At 36.9% G+C, this 27,469-nt stretch overlaps 1 protein-coding gene across 1 annotated transcript in view; it reads right to left on the minus strand.

Moving 5' to 3' along the window:
- The window catches only part of ABCC4 (ATP binding cassette subfamily C member 4), a 291,071-nt gene that overhangs the window by 104,624 nt on the left and 158,978 nt on the right, over positions 1 to 27,469 (minus strand). The window lies entirely within an intron of this gene.

Genomic DNA, 27,469 nt, shown 5'->3' on the forward strand with positions numbered 1-27,469 from the left:
GTTACTTCCAAGTCAATGTGCTCCACATTTTGGAGGAGATGTAACATGCTGTTGCTCCCACAATGTTAGTTTACCAGCCCCTATTTATAAATTTTTCACTGACACAAACAAAACTTATTCTTAAATCAACTAAGATGGGATGAAGGAAAATAGAAATGCTGGTACAGGAATTACTTAATAATTTAGGATCACTACTTATCACTGATTTTTTCACTCAAGTAGAACCCAAGAAAATAGGATCTTATAAATGCTTCAATGATGCCAAACTACACCTGCTTTTTTCAATAAGTATCGATGTTCTTTCTAACTTTGGAATTTAAAACTAAGCTACATAGAGAGGGGAGGGGAGAGAAATAGAGAGAGAGAAGAGAGAGAGAGAGAGAGAGAGAGAGAGAGAGAGAGAGAGAGAGAGAGAGAGAGAGAGAGAGAGAGAGAGAGAAAGTTTTCATTCCCTGAACAGCTGAGGAAGTTTATCAGTCCAATTCCCTAAAACTTCATTTTAATATATGCTTCACAATAGTACAGCTCTTTTGGGCTTTAAAAACAGCACTAGGTGGAAATTTTGGGGCAAATAACCTGACTTAAAAGTATTTTTAAAGAACATGCAGCCTACAAGGCCTGCATAGCTCAAATAGAGTGAATGGTGAGCAGGCCACAATAGCCACCATGTTATAGAGAAAAGCTTTTCCCATTGCAGTAGCTGCTGACAGAAGTTCTCTCTCCCCCTTCAATGGTTTTGTTGTAGCAACTCTGAAAGGCTACCTGAAAAGCCTTCTGTGGCCCATTCTAACTCAGTGATGACGGAGCTCTGGTGGAGAGACTGGGAACCTGGGTTCCTTTGCCCTATATTTGCCATTAATCACATAACCGTCTGGGCAATCTGGGGCATGTTGCAGGAAGCTCCCTGGGTCTCTGTCTTTAAGCATAAAATGATACATCAGGTCTCGTATGTCTTTGAAATGCTACAAGGGTAGGAGGAGAGAGATTGCCCTGACACTCCTTGTGTATAGTGAACACTCACTCTTCTGAGGCAAGATCCGGGCCATCCTTTGGGGACATAACTGAAATGCCCATATTCTGTAGGAGAACTTGCCCTAGCTTACTAAATTGTTTCCAAGTGATGTTAGAGGAAATTTGGTATTCACATAACTTGAGTTAAAGAAAAGAGCTTAGGAAGTTATTTTGGTATTTCAGTGATTTCAGTTTTTTTCCTTCTTCTGTGTGAAGGGGTGAGCTATTTGCTTAAAAAAAAAAAAAGAAGGCTGCCTAAGAAGAGAATCATACAGTCTCAAAGACAAATAGGACATCAGAGAGGCCAGCCAGTCTAATATGAGAATTTCCTCTACAACATCTCCTAACATTTCTAGCAAAAGGGAATTTCTCCCTCTCCCTCCCTCTCTCTCTCTCTCTCTCTCTCTCTCTCTCTCTCTCTCTCTCTCTCTCTCTCTCTGTCTCACCCTCTCCCTCCTTCCATCTTTCTTTTCTCTCTTCCTCTTTTCTTCTCTCTCTTTTTCTCTCCCTCCTTCCATCTTTCTTTTTCTCTCTCCTTTCTCCCTCCATCTCTCTTTTTCTCTCTCCCATCATCCTTTCTTCTCTTTCTCTTTTTCCCTCTTTTTCTTTCTCTCCCTCTATTCTTCTCTCGCTCTCCCCTTCCTCCTTCCCTCCCTCCCTTTCCTCCCACTTGCACATCTGTATGGGTGTGCATGTGTGTGTACATGTGCCTGCGTGCATACATGTGTATGCTTATAGCTCCCCTTTTGGTTCTCTTGAGATAAAGAAGTATGAGCCAGACTCCTCATTACACATGAAAAGCAGTATGGTGTAACAAAAAGTATTTAACTTGAAGTCAAAATGTTAGTATGCAAAATCTACTTTCCGGCACGCACTAGATGTATAACCATGAGCAAATCACTTTAAATCGCTCTGGAACTACTTTCTTCATCTATAAAATGGAACAATAACATGTATGGTACCTATCCTAAACGATGTCATGAGAAGCAAATGAGACAGCATATGTAAAATGTTTTGTAAATCTCAAAGGCACTATATCAATAACTATTATTATTATTATTATTATTATTCTGCTATCTTATTCCCCATAAGTTCTTACTTCTTTGGCTAAACATTCATTTTAAGACCCTTCAAACAACAGAGTAGCCTCACACATCTTTCAGAACATCATTGAAGTCTTATGCACCCATATGGGAAAGCTTTCTTTTCCCACAGTGAATTGTCCTCCCAAGGTACTCTCATTGATTGTTTTCCTACTGCCCAAGTTGTGGAGGAAGTTGCATTTCCTCCACTGTTTTCCCACAGAGGAAGCAGCATTGAGCTGAAAAATTTGGTTGGTGTTATGAATTTTTCTTCCTTCTTTTAAAAGATTTTTATTCCTATTTTATTCCACGTGGAGCTCTCATTAGCCAGGACTCCTTCACCCAAATCGAGTCATTGGCATAAAAAGGCGAAGGTTTCATGCTGGGGCTCACATTCAGACACTGTATCGGCTACCAGAGGGTATTTATCCATGATAACAAAAGGTAGGGGCACCAGTGGCGTGGGATGGGGGGAACATTTTCAGGATGGTAATAAAGAAGAACAACTAAGGTATACGTTAGTTTAATTCCTGAGTGACCTATCCACCAGGGCAAGCTAGGTGGTGCAGTGGATAGAGTGCCAGCCCTGGAATAAGGAAGTCTCCTCTGGATGAGGTAAAATCCAGAGATTTTACTAGCTGTGTGACCCTAGGCAGTCATTTAACTCTGTTTGCCTCAGTTTCCTCATCTGTAAAAGGAGCTGGAGAAGGAAATGATAAACCACTCCAGTGTCTTTGCCAAGAAAACTCCAAAAAGGATCATGAAGAGCTGGACACAATGGAAATGACTAAAAAAGAGCAACAAGGACAAAGCCTGACCATTAAGGTCCGGATGTAGGGTTCACTGTTTGATTTCTAGGCTGGGATCCTGCCTGCATCTTTGGGCACCTGGAGGAAAATGGGGAGTTGGCCTCATTCTGTCAGATTAGGAGGTTAAGTTGATGCTAATGAGAATCAATCCTGGACTAGGCTTGTTGGCCTCTTTGTGTGAGGGAGGGTGTAGCTCTGAGGCACCAATTATTTTTACTAATAGTATCCATGAAAAAAAGTAAGTACTCTCTCTCATTCTTGGAAATGCTTTGTTAGATTGACACTACTGTAAGGTGGATGCTTGTAGAAAGGATTAACATAGAGGGATATGAGAGGAGTGCAGAATTAGGAGCTGTATGGAATTAAGAAGCAGTTAGTCCAAAGGCCAGAGGGGTAAATGACTGTCACAAAGTCACACAGCTAGGGAAAGTCAGAGGTAGGTTTTAAATTTGGTTATTGCATTCCAGAATCAATCATTTTCCTGTTCTTCTCAACACCACTTCAGGGCTTTAAACAGAATGAACATGAGGGAGAAAGGGAGGAAGAAGAAGAGTAGGAGAAGGAAGAGCTATTGGAGGAAGGCAGAAATTGGCACAAAATAAGGCAGAATTTCTAACAAATTGATTTTCCTGAAAATGGTATAGATTCTCTTATGAGCTAGTAAATTCCAATTTCCTTAATCAGGCCAATCTGAGGCTAGAATATGACAAGCAGGAAATAATACAGAGAAAACTTAAGCTTAGAACAAGAGTTAAATCGGGTGACTTCTAGGGCTCTCTCCAATACTGTGATTTTGATATAAAAAACAATACTGGGTATCAAACCAACTTTTTAAGATTAGAAGAGACATGAAAGATTATGCTGCTCAATTCACTCATTTGAAAAATGAGACTCAATGAAAGGTTAAGGAATGTGCCCAAGTGACATGGCTATTTATTCTTCTGACATTGCAAAGGGAAAGACAGCCAGCTTCCCTGAGGATACACACCAATGGGGACCCCAAATATTTCAATATACAGTAATAAGGAAAGAATATATAATAATTAGGATTATTGCCTTCACTAGCATCTTCCTCATGGCCAAAGTCTGGGTTTAAGTTATCCCAACTTATTCTCCTTTTTTGGCAAAACTCCCAGCTTGCTAAATAAATGACTTCACTTGACTCTCACTTTCTCTCTTAAGTCCTGTCCACTTGCTAGGCACTTTCATAATGGAAATTCGGAAGCCTGGGTTTAAATCATCCCAATTTACTCTGTCTGTCTGTCTGTCTGTCTCCTCTCTGTCTCTGTCTCTGTCTCCTCTCTATCTCACTCTCTTTCTCTCTCTCCTCTCTCTCTCCTCTCTCTGTCTCTCTGTCTCTGCCCCCCCTCTCCCTTTCTCCCTCTTTCTCTCACTCCTTTTCTCTCACTCTCTCTCTCTCTCCTCTCTGTCTCTGTCTCTCTGTCTCTGCCTCTCTCTGTCTCTCTCATTTTGGCAAAACTCCTGGCTTGCTTAATATGTGTCTATTGAATAAATAACTTCACTTGACTTTCAATTTCTATCTTAAGTCCTGTCCACTCACTGGACATTTTCATAATGAAAATTCTGTTGTTGCCTAAAACTCAATATGTCTAAGAACCAAGGTCGGTCATCATCCCTGAAAATCTGTTTTACCTTTTAAACTTGGTCACTTGAATCAACATTCTACCTGGGTTCAAAATCTCTAATTTACATTTAGTCCTTTTCTACTAGGTCTATGCTGTAAAAAAATATCTATCTATCTATCTATCTATCTATCTAGATAGATATATATATTTTTTGTCTATTAAACTCTCATTTCCTTTATTCCTTCTTTCTCTTGGCACCACCCTAGTTCAGAGGCTTATCATCTATACTACAATAGCCTTCTAGGTGGCCTCCTGGATTAGAGGCTTTCTAACAATGCGTCCTCATAGCTGTACAGTGGATTAATCATCCTTAAACATGGCTTTCATCATGTCAATTCTTAGCTCAATGCAGCCTAATGGTTTTTGTTATTTAAACACAATATAAAATCTAAACTCTTCTAACTGAATTTCTATAACCTGGCTTCACTCTATTATCCACCTTTCATTGTAACACCCCATTGTAACCAGGCTGGTTTCCTTACTTCCTCTCTCACTTAAAAAAAAAAATGTTTGTTACATTCAAGTTCCCAGGTATCTCCCTTCCCCTCTACACTAGCCAAGTCATCATCTGGCAAAAAGATGTGTAAGATATATAAATAAAACTCTATCTTGCTTATTCCTATTTATCAGTTCTTTCTCTGGAGGTAGACATACCAAAGTTATCCTTCAAACAATATTTTTGTTGTTCTATATAGTATCGTCTCAGTTCAGCTAGTTTCACTCTATAATTTCATGTAGGATTTTCCAGGTTGTTGTCTTAATGAACCCACTTGTCACTTCATATGGTGCAGTAGTATTCCATCACAATCATATGCTCCAACTTGTTCAGCCATTCTCTAACTGATGAGCGTCTCTTCAGTTTGTTCTTTGACACCACAAAAAAGTTATAAATATATTAGACCATATAGGTTCTTTTTCTGTTTCCCCTGATAAACTTAGGAAACAGATCTAACAGTGGTATGGCTGGGTCAAAAGGTATATATACGTTTTAATAATTCTTTGGGTACAACCAAAGATTGCTCTCCAAAGTGACTGGATTAGGTCACCGTTCCACCAACAGTGTATTAGTGTCCCCATTTTTCTACAACTCCTCCAACATTTAGTATTTTGTCCTTTTCTCATTTTAGTCAGACTGATGAACGTGAAGCAATATCTCAGAGTTACTTTGATTTGTATTTCTCCAATTAATGATTTAGAACATTTTTTCATGAAAATTTTGTCTTCCTCTCAAATAGATCACGTTCATTTTTACCTCAGTAGGTTTTGCTATTCTATATCATTTTTAGGATCCAGAATTTTCTCTACAACATGAGGTATCAAAGTACTATCTTAGGGGGTAGTTGGGTGGCGCAGTGGATTGAGAGCCAGGCCTAGAGACTGGTTCAGACTAGGTTTAAATCTGGCCATAGACACTTCCTTGCTGGGTGACCCTGGACAAGTCACTTAACCCCCATTGCCTCGCCCTTACCAGTCTTCTGCCTTGGAACCAATACATAGTATTGATTCTAAGACAGAAGGTGAGGGTTTTATAAAATAAATTTTAATAAAAGTACTATCTTAATAGAGACCTAACCTGAGCCATGGCTACACTGTATAATACAGAATTGTATTTTATCAGGATTTGACTATAGTTTGTCATGAGAGAAAAATTCCTCTTCTGAAATAATTCTGCCTATGTTTAAAGTATTTGAGACAGGCCTGGGACCCAGAACTTCCTAAGTCTAGCCCTAGGCCTTACGTCATGACTAAAACCATCGAAATGCCCTCAAGTAAAATCCATCTCTTTTATACTTGTGCATTTTCAATTCCAAGTATCAATCTGCTTGCTATTCGGGATTCACATTCAGAAAGCCTTCTCTCCTCTTCCCAGTTAGGGCATAGAACATCATTCTTATCCAAATACAAAACATCAGAGACTACTAAAACTATTTAGACTGGATCTAAGACTGTAAGGAGGAAGTAAAGAGAAAGAGGTGACTGAGGCACCAACGTGTAGTGTTATGAACGCCAGGCCAACTTGACCGAACAGGGAACCAACAAACATTTCTGATAGAAAAGAGCTCCGGAAAATTCCTGAGCAGAAGAGCAGAAGACCACATCGATGCATAAGAATGCATTCTGCCAGAAGGATGAAAGACAGACTGGAAGCAGGAGAGTGGACACAGCTGTGGCTCTGAAAATGATTGAGGAGCATCCCAAAGAGCTTCGTCCATGTATATATAACAATTAGACACTGAAACATCTTTGTTTTATTCTGAAAATAGCTTTGACTTTGCAGACCTCTTGAAAACGTCTCAGGGACCTCCAAGAGTCTACTGAGAATTGTAGTTTTGGAACACGATGGATGAGAAAAAGAAACACTTCTCCCTTATATATGTGCATATGTCCTCCAATCCCTCCACTGGCTCATACGTGCCCCAAGAGATAGAAACATAAACTAGCACACAGAAACACAAACACTGAATTACTTATATTGAACAGATAAATTCATTTAAACTCAAATTAATCAGGACAGTGATAACTATAAGGATGATGAAGACAAGGCCTAAGGAAGGAGAAGCAGATAATGGAACAGGAAGAATTCTATTTCTGCTGCTGGTTGCTGTTTCTTTTTTCCCCTGGAGAGTTTTCCTGGAAGACGTGAGACTTGAGAATTTTCAAGGAAATGTGGGAAACTGACAGGGTGGGTTAAGTGTGAGGTTTGTCCAGGTGAGAAAAATGACATAAATGAGGGGTGGGGAGGCGTAAAAGGACAAAGAATGTGAAAGGCATAACAAATATTTGCCCAGCTGATGCAGAGAGCCTGCTCTAATGTGTTCTGAGTGATGAGGAAAGTTTAACAAGTAATATAAAGGGACTATGAAGGAAAAAAATAAAAGACCTTGAATGGGTCTTCTAAAAATTCAATTTCAATCATTAAAAAAAAAGAAATTAAAAGAACAAATGAGATGTCCAGAGAAGAGACACTGACACATCTCCCCTAAAAAGAAAGGCCTATTTAAGACAAAAGATTGAATTCGTGGGAAAATGTGGGCCATTCCAATTGATATTCCTAAGTGTTTTCTTTTGGTCAAGGTGTGAGGTTAGGAGAGGAATGGTGTTGAGATTTCAAATGATCACACTGTAGAAAGAAACAGACAAAATAGTCTCAACTTTAAAATTTCAATTCAATCCAAGTTGAGAGAAAGAAATGATGGAGTATGAATGCAGATTGAGGCAGTGTTTTTCACTTTATTTTCTTTGTGGGTTTTTTTAATGTGTCTTCTTCCACAACATGATGAATATAGAAATGTTTTGAATATTAGCACATGTATAACCAATATAAAATTGCTTACCTTCTAAGGGGAGGGGAGAGAGATGAAAGGGAGAGAAAGAATTTGGAACTCAAAATGTTAGAAAATGAATGCCAAAAATTATTTTAAATGTAAATGAGAAAAATAAAATATTACTAAAGAAAAATATTTTAATTTACTTTAACCAGAACAATTTCTAACTAAACAGATATGTATTGATAACTGCCATTAAAAAGATCTGTAATATATACAAGATTGCTAGACTGTACATCTGACTTTTAGTTCTTATTCTGTGCTGAATTTGCTATGTGACCTCTGGAAAATTGCTTAAATTCTGAGGGCTGCTGTTTTCCTTTCTTAAAACAAAGAGATCATTCCTAAAAGTCATTCCACCTCTAGAATTTTAAGTCTATGAAATTCTCATATGATGCTGCCTGGTTATATAGGTGTTCAAGTTTTATCAAGTTTTAAAAAAAAGTTTTGTGAGATAAAACTTCCTCTTTTATCATTAACACATATGGTTTCTTTAAGGATATAGCAATTTCAAAACCGACAAATATCTATTATCTGAGAGACTTGTTCCTGTGCCCTCTTCCTTTTCCCCAAGGGAAAAAAAAAACCTCTGCATATTAAAAAGGGTTCAGTTTATTATTTATTAGAAAACTACATACAAAAGGAGACAAATTAAATGAGAAAATCAAACTAGGAATTATATTCAATAACATGATAGTTTTCATTACTTAAAAAGAGAAAGATATAAAGCAAAGAGCATAGAATTGAGAGTTAACTGATCTGTAATGAGTTCTAGCTCTATCATGAACCAAACACTTTGCACCTCAATTTCCCAATGGGTAAAACAAAAAGGTTGGATGGAACAGTCATTAAGATTTTTTCTGACTTAGTGCATAAATGATGAGGGAATATGAATAAAAAGTCCTCAAAAGACTGTAAACTTAAAAAATGTATTTCCAAATTACTAATAAGAGAAATGCAAATCAACCAATTTTTATTGAGTTCCTTCAAGACAGATTAAAAAATCATTTTTACCCTCAAAAATCTTATATTCTAATGATGAGAACAACAAATAAGTAGATGTCCACATCTAGAGCAGAAGGAAATTAACCCTAGAGGGAGAGACTCTAAAGGAATCTTAAAAGATAGCAAGTTTGGGAATACTGGAGACTTGAGACAGGTAGACTAATTAGAAGGTGGCTGCCATATGCAAATGACAGGTGATGAGGGTGGGAAAGCAGAAAATGTATATGGCAGATATTGTGGACATCATCGTCAACAGACTGGATTTGAGGTGAGTGAGCATGAATAATAAATAGGGGAATTAGGAAGAAGGGCAAGTTTGGCTTTCTGTTTGGTACAATACTGTGGGGTTTTAACCCAATGATAAATAGTTGATAAATATTACAAACTGTGAAAATAGTTGATTCTGGAGAAGCTATAGAAAGAAAGGTGCCCCAATACCTTTTTTTTTTTTTTTGGAAAGCTAAAAATTGTTCCTACGATACTGGAAAACAAAATGAAATTATGCTAAAAAAAAAAAACAGAATGCCCATCTTCTGATCCAGAGATGGATAGATAGGCAGAGACATATACCCCAAGGAGTATGAAAAACAAATTATAAACCTGATAGATATCAGATATGGTAACACCAGAAAGGAGACAAAGCAAATACTCAACAATTGGGGAACGGCTAGATAAAGTGTAGAATATGTTAATAATGGAATATTTTACCCCTGTTCTAAAACTCAAATTTGTGTCAACTGATGAAGTGAAGAAAGTAAGAATAGGAAAATACTATGCACAGTCTACAAATGTGGTATCAAACTTTTAGAGAACTAGTGGCAACTCAACCCATACACAAGTATTCTGTCAGTGAATATTTATTTAGAAAAATACATATTAACATCATCTCTTTTATTGTACTTATATTTATTTTGTTAAATATTCTAATCATATTTTAATCTGGAGCTAATGTGGCCTATGGGCTACATTTGATATATCTGAGCTACGACAATGAAACATTAAGATCCATACCAATAAAAGCAACAACAAAAACTAAACTGAATACTATGTGATTGTAATGATGCCAAAGACAATATGAGAAAATATATGAAGCCTCAGAGAAGAGATATGAGAAGATATTTCCTCCTGTTCCCACAGGTTTAGAACATTGCATATATTATCAGAATCAATATTTTGGTTAGTTTTACTCAATTCTTTTTCTTTTTTTGTAATCCTAAATGAAGGCAATATAAAAATAAAACAATAAATACAATTTAAAAGGAAAATAAGATTCCTTCCAATGCTAACATTCTATTCAACTATGATTTATTTAGCTGTCCAAATATTATATCATCTTCAAATGAGATATTTGTGAAGCACTTACAACAATTCCTGGCACATAGTAGGTGCTTAATAAATATTTTTTCCCTACCTTCTTTCCCCCAAGGGAATGGTACTTATAAAAGATAGATGATCTTCACTCATGCCTCATTATAGCATTATCTGAATCTTTTGTTTCTAAATTACCTATACTTCCCCTTGTTTTTCTTTTACCTGTTATTCCCAGAGAGTCATCCATTATAATAAGGAATTATTTTTTACAAGAGGAATGAAGGGTTCTGTATCTGTGGAACCCCTACTCTGCAAAGGATTGGGGGAGAAGTGTCTTTTCTTTTCTATGGGGCCATGCTTATTATTTTAAATTTCTTTACATTTGTTTTCTTTTGTGGTGGTGTTGTATTTTCCATTTATATTTTTGTAGTCATTACATATGCACGTTGTTTTCCTGGCTCTATTTCCTTTAACTTGCCATCAGTTCATGTACGTTATTTCCATTCGTTGTGTTCGCCATAATTGTTGTTACTAATAACACAGTAATATTCCGCTGCATTCATACACCATGATTTGTTAGGCATCTCCCAATTCCAGGCTAGATATTAAGAAAGATGCCTAATTGATGAGTATCTAACTTTGTTTTTAGCTCTTTATGACCATGAAAAGAGTTGCTATAAATATTTAGGTATATATATGCATATGTATGTGTATATGTACATATATAGATATATTTTTCCTCTTTTATCAATGCTTTCTTTCTGGATCAAAAGAATGATTTCTTTGAATGATTTCAAATTGTTATCTTTGCCTATTTATGGGGCGGGAAGCACTGGATACAGGCCCAGTTCTTCTGGTTTGTATTAGTGATTTGGAATCTTCTTTGATTTGGGTAATTACAGTTTATAATTCTTTTTATCTCCTGACAGCTGTTTTTTTTTTTAAATAGTATTTGACTACTCCATTGGAGAAAAGCTTTTAGTTTTAAAAATATTTATATTATGTATATAATCTAGAAATCAAACTCTTATAATTGATATTGAACAATTTTTTCAAGTTGACTTTTCCCCTTCTTATTGTAATGTAACAGTGTTTCTGCAAAAACCTTTTAATATCCTATAATCAAATTTATTTTAAAGTTATTTCTAATCCCTGTTTGGCAAAGAATTCACCTTTAAGAATAGCTTTCAAAGGTATGTTGGTGTGCTTCTCATTTAATATTTTATGGTATGATCTTTAATATTCTGATCATGAATTTATTTTGAATTTATCGAGGAATGTGATGTGAGATGTTGATCTACAACTAATTTCTGCCAGGCTCTTTCTAGTTTTAACAATAGCTTTTATGAAATAAGGGTATCTTTCTCAGATAATTTATGTTTTCAAGTTGTGTTCCTGAGTTATTAAAGGCTATTTCATTGGACACAAAGCTCTTCCATCAAAATAGAAAGGTACTGAATATGGGTCCAGAACTGGACTACCCCAGGAGGACCATCAATAGTTATGTTTGGGACAAGCTCATCACCAAGTTTAACACAAGGTTAACACTACAGAATTGTTGAAATGGGGATGTATGAGAGAATCACAGATTCTTCAAGTATTAAAGCAAAATAAAATGAAATTATGAGTAAAATATCAAAATCTAATTCTAGTACGGTATCTTACCATTGCCTTCGTTCATATTACTAAATAAAATCAGCATGGTAACAAAAACAAGCCAAGAGGGAACTTTTAAAAAATATTTCATCTCAGCTGTTCACATTTGCCAAAAAGTAACCTAGGTGATAAACCCTTAAAAGATTTTGTAGATCTCACAACTGCCCCCAGGAAACCACTTTCCCTCCCAAGAATGATTTGGCTGCTAATAGAAAGATGATTCTCAAGCATCAAAATTAAAAGAAGAGATAACCGGAGCAGAGACTGGCAAATTCCATTTGCCCACAGCTCTCCGAACGCACCGACGACAGAATTAGACTTGCCCCAGTGACCAAGGAAACACAAAATGACGGGCAGCAAAAGTTTATCCTTCTAAGAGGAGAGATAGATGATAATACTGACTTTCTTTTCCAAACTGAAGGACTAATTCTGCCTCTGGGGAGGAATTTTTTCTTCCATAGAATACCGATTGCCCTTTCTTAGTCTTAAGCAGGAGCTGGTCCAGGTTACATAAGTCAAGAATGATGTATACTTTGAGATAAAATGCAAGCTCTTTCAGGGCAAAGGCTATTTCAGTTTTTATCTCCAGATCTTAACATAGTCCCTGAGACTTATTAAGCACGTAGGAAAAGCTTGCTTGCTTCTATCTGCCATTAAAAGTAAGACCTGCAAATGGTCAGGAAGAACTGGTGCTTCTCACCGAAGACATCACTGGCAATCATCATCCATCTCAGAAAATAATTCATTCATCCACAAAGAGAAACAATTGCTAGAATGAATAATTCAAATTATCTTCATTTGAAAAGACCATCCTTGTGTCTAATTCAAATGGTTCAACATAGCTAATTAACATGCAAGTGTCTGTAATACCCTAAAATAGGCCAGAGAAACACTTGGTGTGCAGACGTGACTGAACTTGAAAACAATGGGCCCTCCCTATGTAAAGAAGCTTAAAGTGCCCTGGAAAGGGATCAACCAACACCCAAATCTGATAGTCAGGTCTATCTACAATGCATGATTTTAGCACCTTGGAACCACGAACAGATGTTACACAAAGCTGGCTCGGCTACGTTCGATATTGGTTCACGTTCTCTTTTTGGAAAGCATCGCAGACAGGTAAGCTAAACCCCGAAAGGCTGCATCTGGCTTCTGATCAGACACTTAGTAGCGTGCGATCTTAGGTAAGTCCCTTACTCCACTTACCTCAGTTTACTCAACTGGGAATAAAATAGCAACAACCTCACAAGGTGGCTATGAGGATCAAATGAGAGGTTTATGAAAAGTGCCAAGTGCGGTTTAAATCTTTATTTCCTTTTTTATTTTCCAAGATTAAAAATATATAACTATTATCTAATCATATATACATATGGCAATCAACATTGCCACATCATATGCATTTTTGCAAGGAACATGATTCAGTTGATATTTTGTAGGAAATACTGTTCCCATTAAGTTTTATTCCAAGAAGGCTACAGACCTCTCTCCTCCTTGTCAATCTGGAATCAAGACAAAATCAAGAACCAAGATGAAAAAAAATGGACTATAGATGTGTCTGAACCTGAAATTTTGAGTAGTGTATATAAGAAAATCATCCTAGTTTCTGACATTGTAGTTTCATTAACAGGAAATCTATCCGTGGTACCAGATGATCAACCCCAATAAATGATGGCATATACAAAGATTAAAGTGATTTAGTATATTGTAAAAAACACTGGACCAAGACAAAAAGATGTGAGCTCAAGTCATGTGCCTGTCACTTCCTGGATATATCATCTTTTGAGTCTCATCCATCATTCTATTTTTTATCAAGAGCACCATCGTCCTTTCAATGACTCAATTACAATAATTCTTCTTCCTCTTTCTCCTCCCCCTCTCATCCTTTGTACCTAATAAGTTGCAAAATCTCGTCAAGTGCATATCCATAATATGTCCTGCATCTATCTACTTTTCTTTCTTTTATTTCATCTTTTAAAAAAAATCCTTACTTTCTGTCTTCATATAAAGTCTAAGATAGAGGAGCGGCAAGGAATAAGCAACCAGAGTTAGGTGACTTACCAAGAGTCACAGAGCTAGGAAATATCTGAGGTGAGATTTGGATACAGATCTTCCCAACTCCAAGCTATCGACCCACTTTTGAGTTCCTGTACACAGGTTCTTAAAATCTCAGAGGGAAAATATCTCTCAGCTGAGCTACTGAGATGAGCTTTAATTAGTTTTACAACCAATTGATATCCCTAAGATCCAGGTCTAAATGACCACATGTCTGTCACACAAGAAGCATTACTCTGAAGCTCACTAAACTTCAGTGGGTCTCTATTACTTTGGGGACAAAACCAAAATCCTTTTGGGCATTTAAAGCCCTTTACAATTTAATCCCAATGTAACTTAATTTTCACATTACTATTGCCATGCTCAATCTATGTTACAGTCATTTTAGCAGTTATTCTTCATTCATGATATTCCATCTCATGATCAAGACTTCCGTTTTTTCCTGACACCTAAAATATGTTTCACATTCACTAGCTGTTCAGTTGTTTTTTACTTGCGTCCAACTCTGTTATTCCATTTGATGTTTTCTTAGCGAAGATAATTTGTCATGTCTTTCTCAAGTTCATTTTACAGATGAGGAAATCGAGGCAAACAGAGTTAAGTGTCTTTCCCAGGGTCACACAGCACAGCAGTTGAATTTGATGTTTAACTTTTACTATTCCCTCTTAAAATTCCTTGCTTCTTTCAAGGGTATGAGTGAATGCCACATCCTATAGAAAGCCATTCCCTGTCTTGATATCTGTTACTAGCATTTGGAAATTACTTCTTTTTTTCCTCCTACGTATCATTTGGATATTTATATTGATTTATCTGTGTAGCCTCTGTGGCCCTTTAAAGGCAAGAAATGTTTCACTTTTGTCCTGAATCTCAGGGGAGGAGATATATTTGAGGTCCCTCTTACTTAAAAGTATATGATTTTAGGATTATGACATTAATTGATTTTTTAAAATTAATACTGGTTGGATTTCTGTATAAAGAATTCAATTGAGGAAATGGGGACAACAGCATACTACCTGAATTCCAGAATTATTTTCAGGAAATTAATTTGTAAATGTTAAAAGTGCTGTGAAAATGTAATTTCTTGTTATTAATGATGTTCAGTTTTTTGGAGCATTCATTGGTATACTATAATCAGCAAATTCATGCTAAAAGGATCTTAGAAATTATAGAGTTCAGTCTCATTTTACAAATGAAAAAATGAGGCCCAGAGAGTTAAGTGGTTTGTTATTTTCATGAGTAGGTGTCATAACAAGGGGTCAACAAGTTCCTCTGAATAGATGTCTAAGACTCCACTACATTCATAACCTCAAATTGAAATGAACATTTTGAAAATCTTTGCTTCCCTTTGGGGCTATAAAGTCAGTCTAAAAGATAAAATAAAGAAAATTCTTATCATACATTAGGTGTTTAACATTTTTTATTATAAAATTTTGGGGGTTTTATTTTCCATGGGTAAGGAATGGGGTCTTGAAAATTTTTTATTTGTGTGTGTGTGTGTGTGTGAGAGAGAGAGAGAAAGAGAGAGAGAGAGAGAGAGAGAGAGAGAGAGAGGAAGAGATAGAGAAATAGAGAGTGAGAGAGGAGAGAGAGAGAGGAGAGAGAGAAAAAGAGAGAGACAGAGAGAGACAGAGAGAGACAGAGATTCTTATCAGACACCAGAAGGCAAGAGTGGGGGGTAATGGAAGTAATACAATGAGAATTAGAAAAGTTGGAACTCTTAACAAAGTAATAACCTGACCTTGGATAAGTCTCTGAACCCCTAATGGTCTCAGTTTCTTCAATGACAAAATGAGAGTGTTAGCCAAGGAGACTGATACAGTCCCTTTCTGTTTTAAAAATTCTCTGATATGTATTCCTTATGCAAACCAAAATACAGCACCAAATACAGACTTATGTGTATGGCAATTGTAATAGAAAATGAACCCGTAAGCTTTGAACATGAAGCCATAATGCCTCATTTAAAAGGAATACCCAAACTTGTAAAAAATAAAGGAAAAAAAACCACCTCAGGATTGCAGAATGCATTTTGGATCCCTAGTGATGTTATGTAATTTGTTCTATCACGGAATTCTACCAGTGCAAGCTATAATAAAGCCCAGAGATCACTTCAACTCCTTCCCATGTTATTACATTAAATAACTTAATCAGAATGCAAACTGTTCTTAGATTTCTTCTGGGGGTAATTAAACAACAATTCAATGACAATTAATCACAGCTAAATAAGGATTTGTCAGGAGTACTATGTACACATTTGAGACTATTTAATGGTCAAATACTCAGCAGTATCTAAGTTAAACAATGATTCATTAAACCACCCCCACCACACAATGAAAAGGCTAAACTTGAAGCAAAAGAATCGAAACTCTTTTGTTCTCAAATAAAAAGACATCAAACCTCCGAGGGTGATATTCTTTTTTTCCCTTGCTAGGCAGACTTCTCAATTGTATGAATCAGAATGTGTTCAGGTGCCCAGGCTCCACATTTCCTTTTGTAGGTGCCTGCTGGATCTATCAGCAGGCTTTTCTTTTCAATATGCCATTCATCCTTGACACAGTTTTTCAGATTAAATAGTCAATTGAATCAGTTGAATATGAAGTGATTTTAGAACACTCAAGAAAGTAAGCATAGACCTATTTTTCTTGAAATATTTATTAAATCCTCCTTAGCTTCCCAGCTTGAATGTCCACATTAACATTTTCCTGGGATTTCAGGGAGATAGGGGCACTAATACATTATTTGTGGAACTGTCAATTGGTCTAACTCAGAAAATAATTGAGAATTATGTCAAAGTCACTAAACTTTATATCCTTTTACCCAGAAATTCTACTACTGAAATATCTTTTTCTCCCTATCATACTACTAGGCATAACCCCCCACCCCCCACCAAGAAGGGAAAAGATATGGAAAGTAAAAGGCCACTATACACCAAAATATCCACTGCAGCACTTTTGTGGTAGTTAAAAAAAGAATTAAGGTATAATGGGTATCCTGTGCAACTGCCAACTCCTGGGAACATTCCATTTGGAATCTTCTTCTTGATTGAAAAAGACAGGTCCTTTACCTTGGACTGCATGCCTGGCTTGTCCTGCAAATCCTCTCTCTCTATATGTCTCTTCTACAATCCCTAGATTTGGGAATGGCTGGACAAATTAAGCCATTTGAATGCAATAGAATATTGTTTGACTATCAGAAATTATGAATATGTTGAATCAGAGACACCTGGGAAGTTATGTAGAAAGTAATAGAGAGTAAAATGAATAGAACCCAGGTTATAATATAGACACAGAGACTACAATAATACAACTGGAAAGGTCCCAAAAATGAAGCTGAAAAATGAGAAGTAATAGTAATGATCAATCTTGAATTAGAGAGAACTGTCCTTCTGTTAGAAAGATCGAGAACTAGAAGGGTCCAATGTGATACGGTGTGTCAACTAATTTTGCTTCTAAGGAAGGGTTCACGGGGAAAGGTGTATGTGTGAAACTGGCCATGTTAAAGTAAATTAAAGAGTGCAAAATCCTTTACATGCATTCGCTCATTTGATTTCACATTCACAAAAACCTTATGAGACAGATGTTTTGTTTTGTTTTGAAATCATTTTAGAGATGTGGAAATCAGAGCCTTGAAGTTAGGTTACCTGTTTAGGGTCACACAACTAAGTGTCTGAGGGAGAATTCAAAGTCAAGTGTTCTTCACTCCAAGACCATCCACTATGTCATGGAATGGGAACCCATAAAGGACTGCTTTAAAGGGGGTCAATATCAAATGGAAAACAAAATACGGTGGAAAAAGCATAAACTTTATTCTCTGAGAATATCAGTTCAAAACGTAGTTCTATTTAAGCGCACCTACATGAATTGGAAGCAGAAAAGTGGACCAGTAGATAGAAAACTGGGCTTGGAATTAGGAAGACCCAAGTTCAAATCTGTCCCCAGACATTTATTGTATGACCTTGGGAAAGTCACTTAACCTATTTGTTTTAATCCAATGGAGAAGGAAATGGCAAACTACCTAACTCTCTGCTCAAAAACCCCTAAATGGAATCACAAAGAACAGACATGACTAAACAAATAAACAATAACAACAACAGCAATAGCAACAAATGTGAATTTGAACAAGTCCCTCCAAATCTGCTGAAATTTAATTGCCTTTTCTCTAAAATAAAGCTGTTGCAGGAAGGGGACTATGGACAGGGAATAGTACATATAGTGTCAGATATATTCAATACATTGGTAAATTTTTCTCAACTTTTTTTTTGTATAAATAGTACTATTTGAAAAAGGAGAAACTCTTCCAAATAGGTAATCATAAATAATCATGGAATGTCAGAGCTAGAAGAGAATGCATTCAGACCTTTCATTTTATAGAGAAGAAACAGAGGTCTAGAGAATGCTACCTCCTTAAGACTACATACAAATAAATGTTACAATGATGTTAAAAAATAGTTGTATTTAATATGAAGCGTAAACACAAAAAAGTATGCAAGAAATAGCTCTTTGTGATTAGCCACATTTTTTGTTCTGAAACATATAAACTACGGATTAAAAATTTCACAGAACATATGTTTTGGCAAAAGGAAGAACTAAAGAGCTGACTAAAAGTATGAATGTTGTATCTAGTTATGATTTTTCAGACCCCAAACTATGTCTTCTCCATGCCACTCTGCTAATAGTATAAATTGATAACAGCACCGCATATGTCTATTTTTTCTACTAAACTGAACATGTAACGATTGGGTGGAAAAAAATTCCCACTGAGTCTGTGCACAAACATACCGTAGCAAAACAAATTTTACTGCAAATATAAGCAGTTTTACAGTATATCAAAGCTGTGCCAAAAAGTAGATTTATCCACATTAAGTGCTGACAGGAAGCAAACATTACAGCAGCAAATAAAATGCATCATAACACAATCATCAAATCAATATAGTCATTAAAAATAGACTGCATTCTTCAAGGAAATGGTGAGTTTAAGGGAAAGAAATTCTTTGGTTACGTCTGAAAGTGTATCTCCAACACAGTTGACAATTACTGATCTATTCTGTCTTTTCTTCCATGCCTCTACAAAGAAATGTCTACGGGTCTCTTATCTTCCTTTATGTGTATTTAGCCATGTAAACTGCCATACAGCATTTCTAGCTTCCCCACAGGCATCCCATAAATACAAATAAGAAAATCTGCCCCCATTTTTCCTCCTATGCCCGAAACTGACAGAATATTATCACTTTTTCAGACTCTTGCAAATCAGCACAGCAGTGTTGGGTAGAAATGGGCCGAGATTATAATATCCATTTATCTAAACTGCCAGCATGTAACAAAATTCAGGTGGGGTGCTCGCTACCCAAATTAATTTACTACTTGAAAAAGACTTCTTATGCCAAGGCTGTCAAAAGGAAACCACGAAAGGAGCTAAGAAACTGTAAGTCAGTCTGAACACAGTTTGCATTTGATCTAATTTTCAAGTGTAGGATTAAAAAGGAAGCATGCCAAGGAAAGGTGACAAGAGGAGACTAGAAACAAAGAAACCTCTACTTCACTTGCAGGAATGACTGGTTGCTTTCAGGGAAGTGTTGCCTAACTACTCCAGATTGCAATGTGACTATATTTCCATAGTTCTCCCATTCTAATTGGGTGACAAGAGCTCTTTGCTATCGAGCATGATTTATTGCTTCAAGAAAATAAAGGAATCAAATGTTATGGCTATTATTTGCTCCTTTTCTCATTCTATCCATCACCACGTACTGGCTGCAAGCCTCATTATACAGAAAAGAGTTTAATTTCACGTATACACACACTCCTTGTTGTAGGTATGGCACAAAGTGTATGGCAGGTAGGGCACTTGACAGGGGCATGTAATTCCAGAATACCGTGATGGGGGCTCATTTCTGATGCCACTTCTACGCCCTAGTGAGAAGAAATAGAATGCTCCTCGAATCCTCTCTGTATGTGTATACACAAACATAAATATACACTTATTCTTACATGTGCGTGTATAATTGCATACAAGATAAATGTAAATGTATATGCAAAGTAATTAAATTTAAGGCAGCCGGAGAAAGAGAACATGGCAAATGAAGCGGTGATTTAAAAAAGGGTTTCAATAAGAAAATTTAACTGTATCTTGAAGGAATAGAAAGGGGGAATCTGTTATGGCAAAGGTGAAAAGAGATGACATTGCAAGAATGGAGAAAGCCAATGTAAAGAGTCTGGTCACGGGAGATGGAGTATCACTAAAGGTTACCTCACTCAGTTTCTTGTTTATACACAATTCTCATGGAATTGTGGTGAAATTCAAATATGGGAAAGTCCCCAAGAGATGACCATAAGTGATAAGGTACACATGGATACATCTGGAGGAAAGAATCTCAAGAAATGAGTCTTTCACTTAATAATAAATATTATTATAAATATAATAAATATATATTATGCAATAGAAGTATAAATAAATAATAAAAACTCAATAAGAATGTTTTCAGAAAAGGATGTTATAAATACAGGAGGGCAAAGAGATTTCAAAGAAAATAAGTGGAGGTGGAGCCAAGATGGCGGCATAGTAGCAGCAAAAGATGGAACCACTCTGAGAATCCTTCCAAACCAAAGAAAATAAATGGCCTAAATTGTTCTTTCTGGTCAATCCTAGGAGACATCTAAGACTGGAAGAATTTTCTCAGATGATGTAGATAATATTTATAGCTAAATTAATTCCTTAATATGTAGGAATGGTTACAAAAGCCAACAACTGATAAAGTTGTAGCTTTTAAAAATAATCAGGATAAATACAATGTTCTTTTCATATTTTAACAAGAATAAAAGATCAAGTTGTCAACTAAATGTAACAGCCAGCATTTGAGGAAAAAAGGATTATTTATTTGGAGATTTAAGGAACCTTAGGGATGATCTGGTTTAATTCCCTTGATTTATAAATGAACTTGGGCTTTTTAACTTTTTAACTAAACTTTTTTTTTTTCAGTTTTATGTTCTCAGTCAACAAGAATTGATTTTTTTCTTTCTATCCCTCCTTCTACCTAGAAAAGCAAAAAACCCTACTATAACAAATTCCCATGTCAGCCATGTCTAGAAATATGTCTCCCTGCGACTCTTGAGCCCATCACCTCTCTCTCAGGAGGTGTGTCTCAGTGATCTGGAAATAAGGATATTTTTCATTGCCTTGATTGCAGTTTCTTAAGTCTTTCCATAACAGCAACTCCTTTTGAGATTCTAAGATTGAGAACTTCCCTTTTCAAACTTTTTCAATTTCAGTGAATTGAGTAGAATCCAAGAGAGTTTCTTTGCTTTTTGTTTCTCTAGATTAGAAGTGTTTTGCATAGTCAGTACTTAATATTTTTACATTCATTTAGAAAATTCTAGCTGTGTCTGCTTCAATTGAATACTATTCAACTAAAGGATATTATCTCCATTTTTAGAATGGTTGGCTCCCTTAAGATGACCCATTTGACTTCTTTACTCACCATCTACCAGATTTCTTGGAACATCAACAGAAGTTCTCTCCTCCCTCCCACCCCCATTGGTTATAGGTTGATTTCTCTGCATTTCTTCATGGACTTTTAATATGGAGCATTTTAGGGATGAAGGGCTGCAAAGAGCTCATGAGCACAAGAGGTCTTTGATCTCTGTGGCTTTACCATGTATGTTTTTAAAATTTCTGGAATGCACCCAGGGAGGCATATTGCCCGTCAGAGAGCACTATAAATATCTAAATAAATAAATACATACAAACATCTGGAACCCTGATTAAGAACTAAAAGAGGGAGGGAAGAGATCACTGAGTAGCATTTTTATTTTTACAAAAGAATGCCCTATTCCTTCCTTATGATAACTCTGCTCTGATACAAATAAAGCTTTGAGAAAGCCTGAAAACCACATGGAAAAGGCAGGTCCTATGACGTGAAGTTACAAAGGCTTAACAGGCTATATCCAAGAGGGAAAAATATTCATTCTAATTCATCTTTTAGAAATATCTTGTGGCATTAGAATTAATGGGAGAAAAAAACAACTAGTTGATAACCCCAAAAGTAAACCTAATTTCTGTTTTTATTTGTATATCATAAGTTTCAAGTTAAATGCAGTATAAAAATGGTGATTAATTCAATTTTATTAAGCACTAATTCTCTAGGATAAAGTTATAATATACAATTTATGGTTACTTTTTATTCTTTGTGCATCAAATGTCCAAAAAGTTATCATAAGGAATTTTTGAGTTGGGAGTTGGACAAGGACTTAACTGGCAAAACTGAACCAAAATTGAATGAAAATGAAAACTAAATAAGATAATTATGATGAAAAGAAATGATAATCATGAGATCTCTTCATTTTTGTAATGCAATATGTATGTGAAGTGTGTGTGTGTGTGGAAATCCATCTATGCACATGTTTAATAATACCATAAATACACTTAAAAACTTACCTTTATCTTTTAGAAGATTTACAAGGAATTCATTAAAAGCAATATGAGCTGTTGTAGAAAAAATTCAGAATTTGGCATTTTGATGATTTCCCTAACACCAAAGCTCATTATAGAGAGGAGAAATAATGTTGCAGTTAATTAAACTTAATATAGAATGTTGGAGAAATTATGCGAAAAAAGTTATATTTATACAGATAACTCAATGACCAATGGGGACTACCCAAAGCAACAACAACAAAAAAACCTGATCAATCAGTCCATTATATGTAACATTTGACTCTATCCTTTCCATATAATATTCAAAGTCCTTTATTGGCAGATCCTATGCTATGTTCCATCTTTCTCCATCCCAAAAACAATAAAACACCTTTGATCTGGTGGTGGCTCCCCCTTCTATCCCAGAGTTTTCATCTGCTGTCTTTGTACCAAAAAGAGATTCTTTTTCTCCACCTTTTATTTCCTAAAATTCACCATAGTGCAATAAACTGATAATAAGTACAATATATTTCCACTATTTCCTTAAAGTCTTTGTGGCCTTTTGTCTTCTCTTATTTGCCAGATCACAAGGAGCTTTAAAGATGAATACAAAGTTTATACTTCCTGTATTTGGGGGAAGGATAAAGAGCTTGTCTGGGTGCTCAACCAGGATTTGTTATTAATAATAGAACTAAGAAAGGAAGCCACCTTGGGGCAAGGAATTTACTTTTTATTTTTAAAATTGTCAAATAGATCAGTGACTTAGAGCCAAAGTAGAGCTCACAGAACCTATTTCCCATGTCTTAAAGATAAGGAAACTGAGGTCCCAGTGGAGCCCAAAGTCCAATACATTGGGAAAGTCAGAATTTGAACTCGGGTCATTTGCCTCTCTGAACATGAAAAACCAATTTAATTTAGTTCGTCAAAGAGAATGCCAGGTTAGTGGCCTAAACTAAGAAAATGCACTTCTCTACAGACAACTAAAGAAAAATTCAGAGGATGATACTTTTCATATGTTACACCCCCACCCCCCAACACCAAAGACTAGAGGCTGAGAAGAGAGAAGAAACATGTGGAGCTTTCTAAGCAGGAGGAAAGGGGCATGAAATCTGTGGGGAAATTATTTAGTTTGTAAAAAAAAAATCAGAAACACTTTACTAGCAGGATATGAAAAAAAAAAAGATGCCTGTCATTTCTGGTAAAATATAGCTGCCACATTTCCAGGAATATTCTCAGCTTTGCATTCATGGATTTCCATGGCTAATTTTTTCATGCCGGTTCTCCCCCTTTTTCCTCCAAATCCATATTCTACCCGACATCTCCCATCACTCACAGGTTATGTCTCCTATTGTAACCTACACGAACAAATATTCATTTCCTAAGAGCTATACTGCACAAGCTTTTCATGCATATTATGGGAAAATCAGCCTTATGCAGGACATCAAAGTCCTTTTAGACCATGACCTTAAGTGTGCTCTCTACTAGCATTCAAAACTTGGTTGCATTAAATAATGCTGGTGTAGGTTCATAATGAAATAAAATCACTACAGAATCCCAATCTCTGAGGCAGTCATGGACTTTGTATCCTACAGATTAAAAGTACTGTTGCTCATCCCTGAAAGGCTTCCTTAGAGCTGAATAGATCCACAAGTTATGAAACAGAAATTGCTAATATTTTCATAGGGAAGGAGGAAAAGAGCTTTAATTCACCAAGACATTGCTTCTTGGATGCTAGGCTAGCAAGTAGAGTAGTTAGGAACAGGAAGCCAAATGCCCTGAGATGCAATCAGAATGTGAAAGGAGAAAAAGAGTTATCTGCGGTGTTTTACTCCTTTCCACTGAAAATACAGTATTCTTCAGGCCTTCTCCTACCCCAGTTTTCACACGTCACTCTTGTTTCTCTCCCATCTGCTTTCTCCCCAGTTTTACTTAGCGAAGTTCCATTTTTCTAACGGGTCTCAAACAATAAAAGGAAAAGGAATCCTAGAATCTGAATAATCTTGGGTGATACAATAGGGTGGATGTTGAGGAGACCTTGGACTATGAAATGTCACAGACAGTTTTCATTTGAACCTGCTGGATCTAATATTGTTGTTCAGTCATTTCTGTCACTCTCTGTGACCCCAATTGGGGTTTTCTTGGCAAAAATACTAGAGTGATTTGCCATTTCCTTCTCCAGCTCCTATTACAGATGGGGGAAACTGAGGCAAGCAGGATTAAATGGCTTGCTCAGAGTCACAGAGCAAATAAGCGTGTGAGGTCCTATTTGAACTCAGTTGTTCCTGACTCTGGGTCTAGCACTCCATTCATTAAGTGGATCTCCTGTTGGAAGAACTTAAATACCAGTTTTTGAATAAAGCATTTGCAAATACAATTTACAATATAATACAACAAGCCCTAATGGGGCACTGAAATGTTGTAAACATTTTCTGTAGCAATTCTCTGAAGCAACCCTCTGACCAACAGGCCTTTGTTCAGCTCCTTCATTCATCCCCTGAGAGCACCTGACACATTTAACCCTTCACGTTCATCTCTGCTGTTACCCAGGTGGCTAAAAGTGTATCGAAGCCAGACACAGGAGGAACAAGGGCAGATCTCAGTCGTGGCCATCCTTTCACAGCTGCGCAGAGTGGCAGAAGAACAAGTCGCAGATGAGGAGCTGAGAGGGACCACAGCGCTCATTACCGTCTAGCTCCACACTATCCAGAGGAAGAAACAGGAGCAGAGCGTTGAAGTAATTTGCTCAGGTGCATGCAGGTAGCAAGCGGTCCTGCCTTTCTTGGCCGACTGCAGGCAGCCGCTCAAAGGTAACACGCGTGCCTCGGAGTGCAGATGAATTCTTAAGAGCTCTCGCATGCCTTTTCTGAGGGTTCCTCGTAACTCTGCTGTAAAGCAAGTCACAATACAGTGTGATCTGGAAACTGAGGCTCAGAAGGGGGACGGCAGAAATGTGTAAGCCCAGAGAAGCCTCCGAGAGCAGGCAAACCACGCAGTGAGCCGTTATTTTGCTTCTTTCCAGTCCACCCATTTAAGGGTTGGCTGGAGATCCAAGGATGGTGCCGCTCGGGGCTGCAGCCCTGGAGCGTGTGGCCAGAAGGGGTCACACAGAACAGAGGAGCAGCGCTCGCCGTGTCCCTATCGCGCGTAATCTTCCAGCCTGCACGCCGACTCCACAGGGAGGAATTTGGAGAAGAGAGGGGGGAAGTGGATCTGGGAGAGGGATGGGTGCCTGGCCAAGCCCTCGTCTTCCTCTCCTCCTATCATCTTACACGGTGGTCCTGGCCTGAAGGAGGGAGAAGGGGAATTCTATGGAGGCAGAGCAGTAACTCACATGGAAGCCCAACCTGCCTTCTCTGAAAAGCTCCAGCATCCTGCCCCTGCTGCAGGGTGGGGGGAGAAGAGGGCCAAGAGGAGGATCACGTGCTCGCTCTGGGCATTATAGGTTCAACTGTAAAGATTAAAATTTAGGGGAGACTGAGGCATCTGAGGCAGGTAGAAATTTGTTTCTCTCTGCAAGGAGTATTATATTTTATGAGGTTTATTAAAGATTAAGAATTAAAGAAAATACAGGATAAGAAACACGTGCCTAGGCCAGAGAGGCCTAGACAAGATAATCTCACGTCATGGAAGAGACGCGTCTGCTCCAAAACGGAAGTCCAAAAGAGACACAAAAGCCTTTGCAATCAGCTTAAATCCCTTCTCGATCTCGCCCACCTGAGAATTCCGTGAGATTACAAAGCATTTTGGGGAAGTGGAGCAAGGGCTTGTGGGGATTGAAGTCCAGAGTTCGAGTCTATTTTTACACAATGACATCAGCAAGGTCCTCCGATTAATAAATATCTGTTGGGACTCATAATGGGATTGCGAACTTCATTTTCAGTTGATTTTCTGAAAGGAAAACTAAAGTTCTTTCCAGTCTATTTTTCCATCATAACCATAATAATGAAGAAAATAAGTTATGACTGATACCCTGATGACTTATAATTAATTCACAAGTCTGACAACGACATTATATACATTCCTGTGTACATATATACACATACAGGCACATACAAAAGGGGGCAGGGCATACAACATAATGTAGTGAGTAGAGACATGGCCTTGGCATCAAAGAAACACGGGTGCAAATCTTACTTCTTACATACACTAGCACGTGACCCTGGTGACAAGCCACCTAACTTCTGAATGGCAGACATAAGGATAAATTAAAGAGCAATCCATACACATCACCAGCAGCATAAGGAATTTACTATTATACAAGTCACTTAACCCACCCCCATTGCCTATCCATTACCACTTTTCTGCCTTGAAACCAATACACAGTACTGATTCTAAGATGGAAGGAAAGTGTTTAAAAAATTTTTTTTAATAAAAAGGAGAGAAAAATCTCACGTAACCTCTTGATGGCTGATATAAGTATAAATTAAAGAGCAACTGATATAGATCACCATCAGTACAAGGAATTTACTATTATAATGAAATCAGAGGTCTGGTTATATATATAATTTTTTAAAATGAAAAATCTGGTCTCAAATACTTCCTAGCTGCATGACCCTGGACAAGTCACTTAACCCCAATTGCTTTGCCATCATCACTCTTCTGCCTTGGAACCAATACACAGTAATGATTCTAAGATGAAAGGTAAGGCTTTTAAAAAATATTTTTGTAAATAAAAAGGTGAGAAAATCTCACCTTAACTTCTCAGTGGCTGACATAAGTATAAATTAAAGAGCAATTGAAATAGATCACAATCAACACAAGGATTTTACTATTGCAATATAATCAGAAGTTTGGTTCAATATATATGTGTCTTTATTATTTTTTTTAAGTGAAAAATCTGGTCTCAGATACTTCCTAGCTGTGTGACCCTAGACAAGTCACTTAACACACCCCCATTGCCTAGCCCTTATTGCTCTTCTGCCTTGGAACCAATACACAGTACTGATTCTAAGATGGAAGGTAAGGGTTTAAAAAAATTGTTTTTTAATAAAAAAAGTGAGAAAATCTCCACTGGGTTTTCAGAAAAAAAAGTTAATGTGCAAGATACGGTTTATCACCTCTAAATCTATAACCAAATCTGAGCTGATGAAGGCCATCATAGAACATCCCAAGATAGGTCAAGAGCAGCGTGATCAAACTAGAAACAGGAAATGCTGTTTGAATTTTCCTTCTGA

The sequence above is a fragment of the Monodelphis domestica genome, chromosome 8, assembly GCF_027887165.1.
Source record: "Monodelphis domestica isolate mMonDom1 chromosome 8, mMonDom1.pri, whole genome shotgun sequence".
Classification (NCBI taxonomy): domain Eukaryota; kingdom Metazoa; phylum Chordata; class Mammalia; order Didelphimorphia; family Didelphidae; genus Monodelphis; species Monodelphis domestica.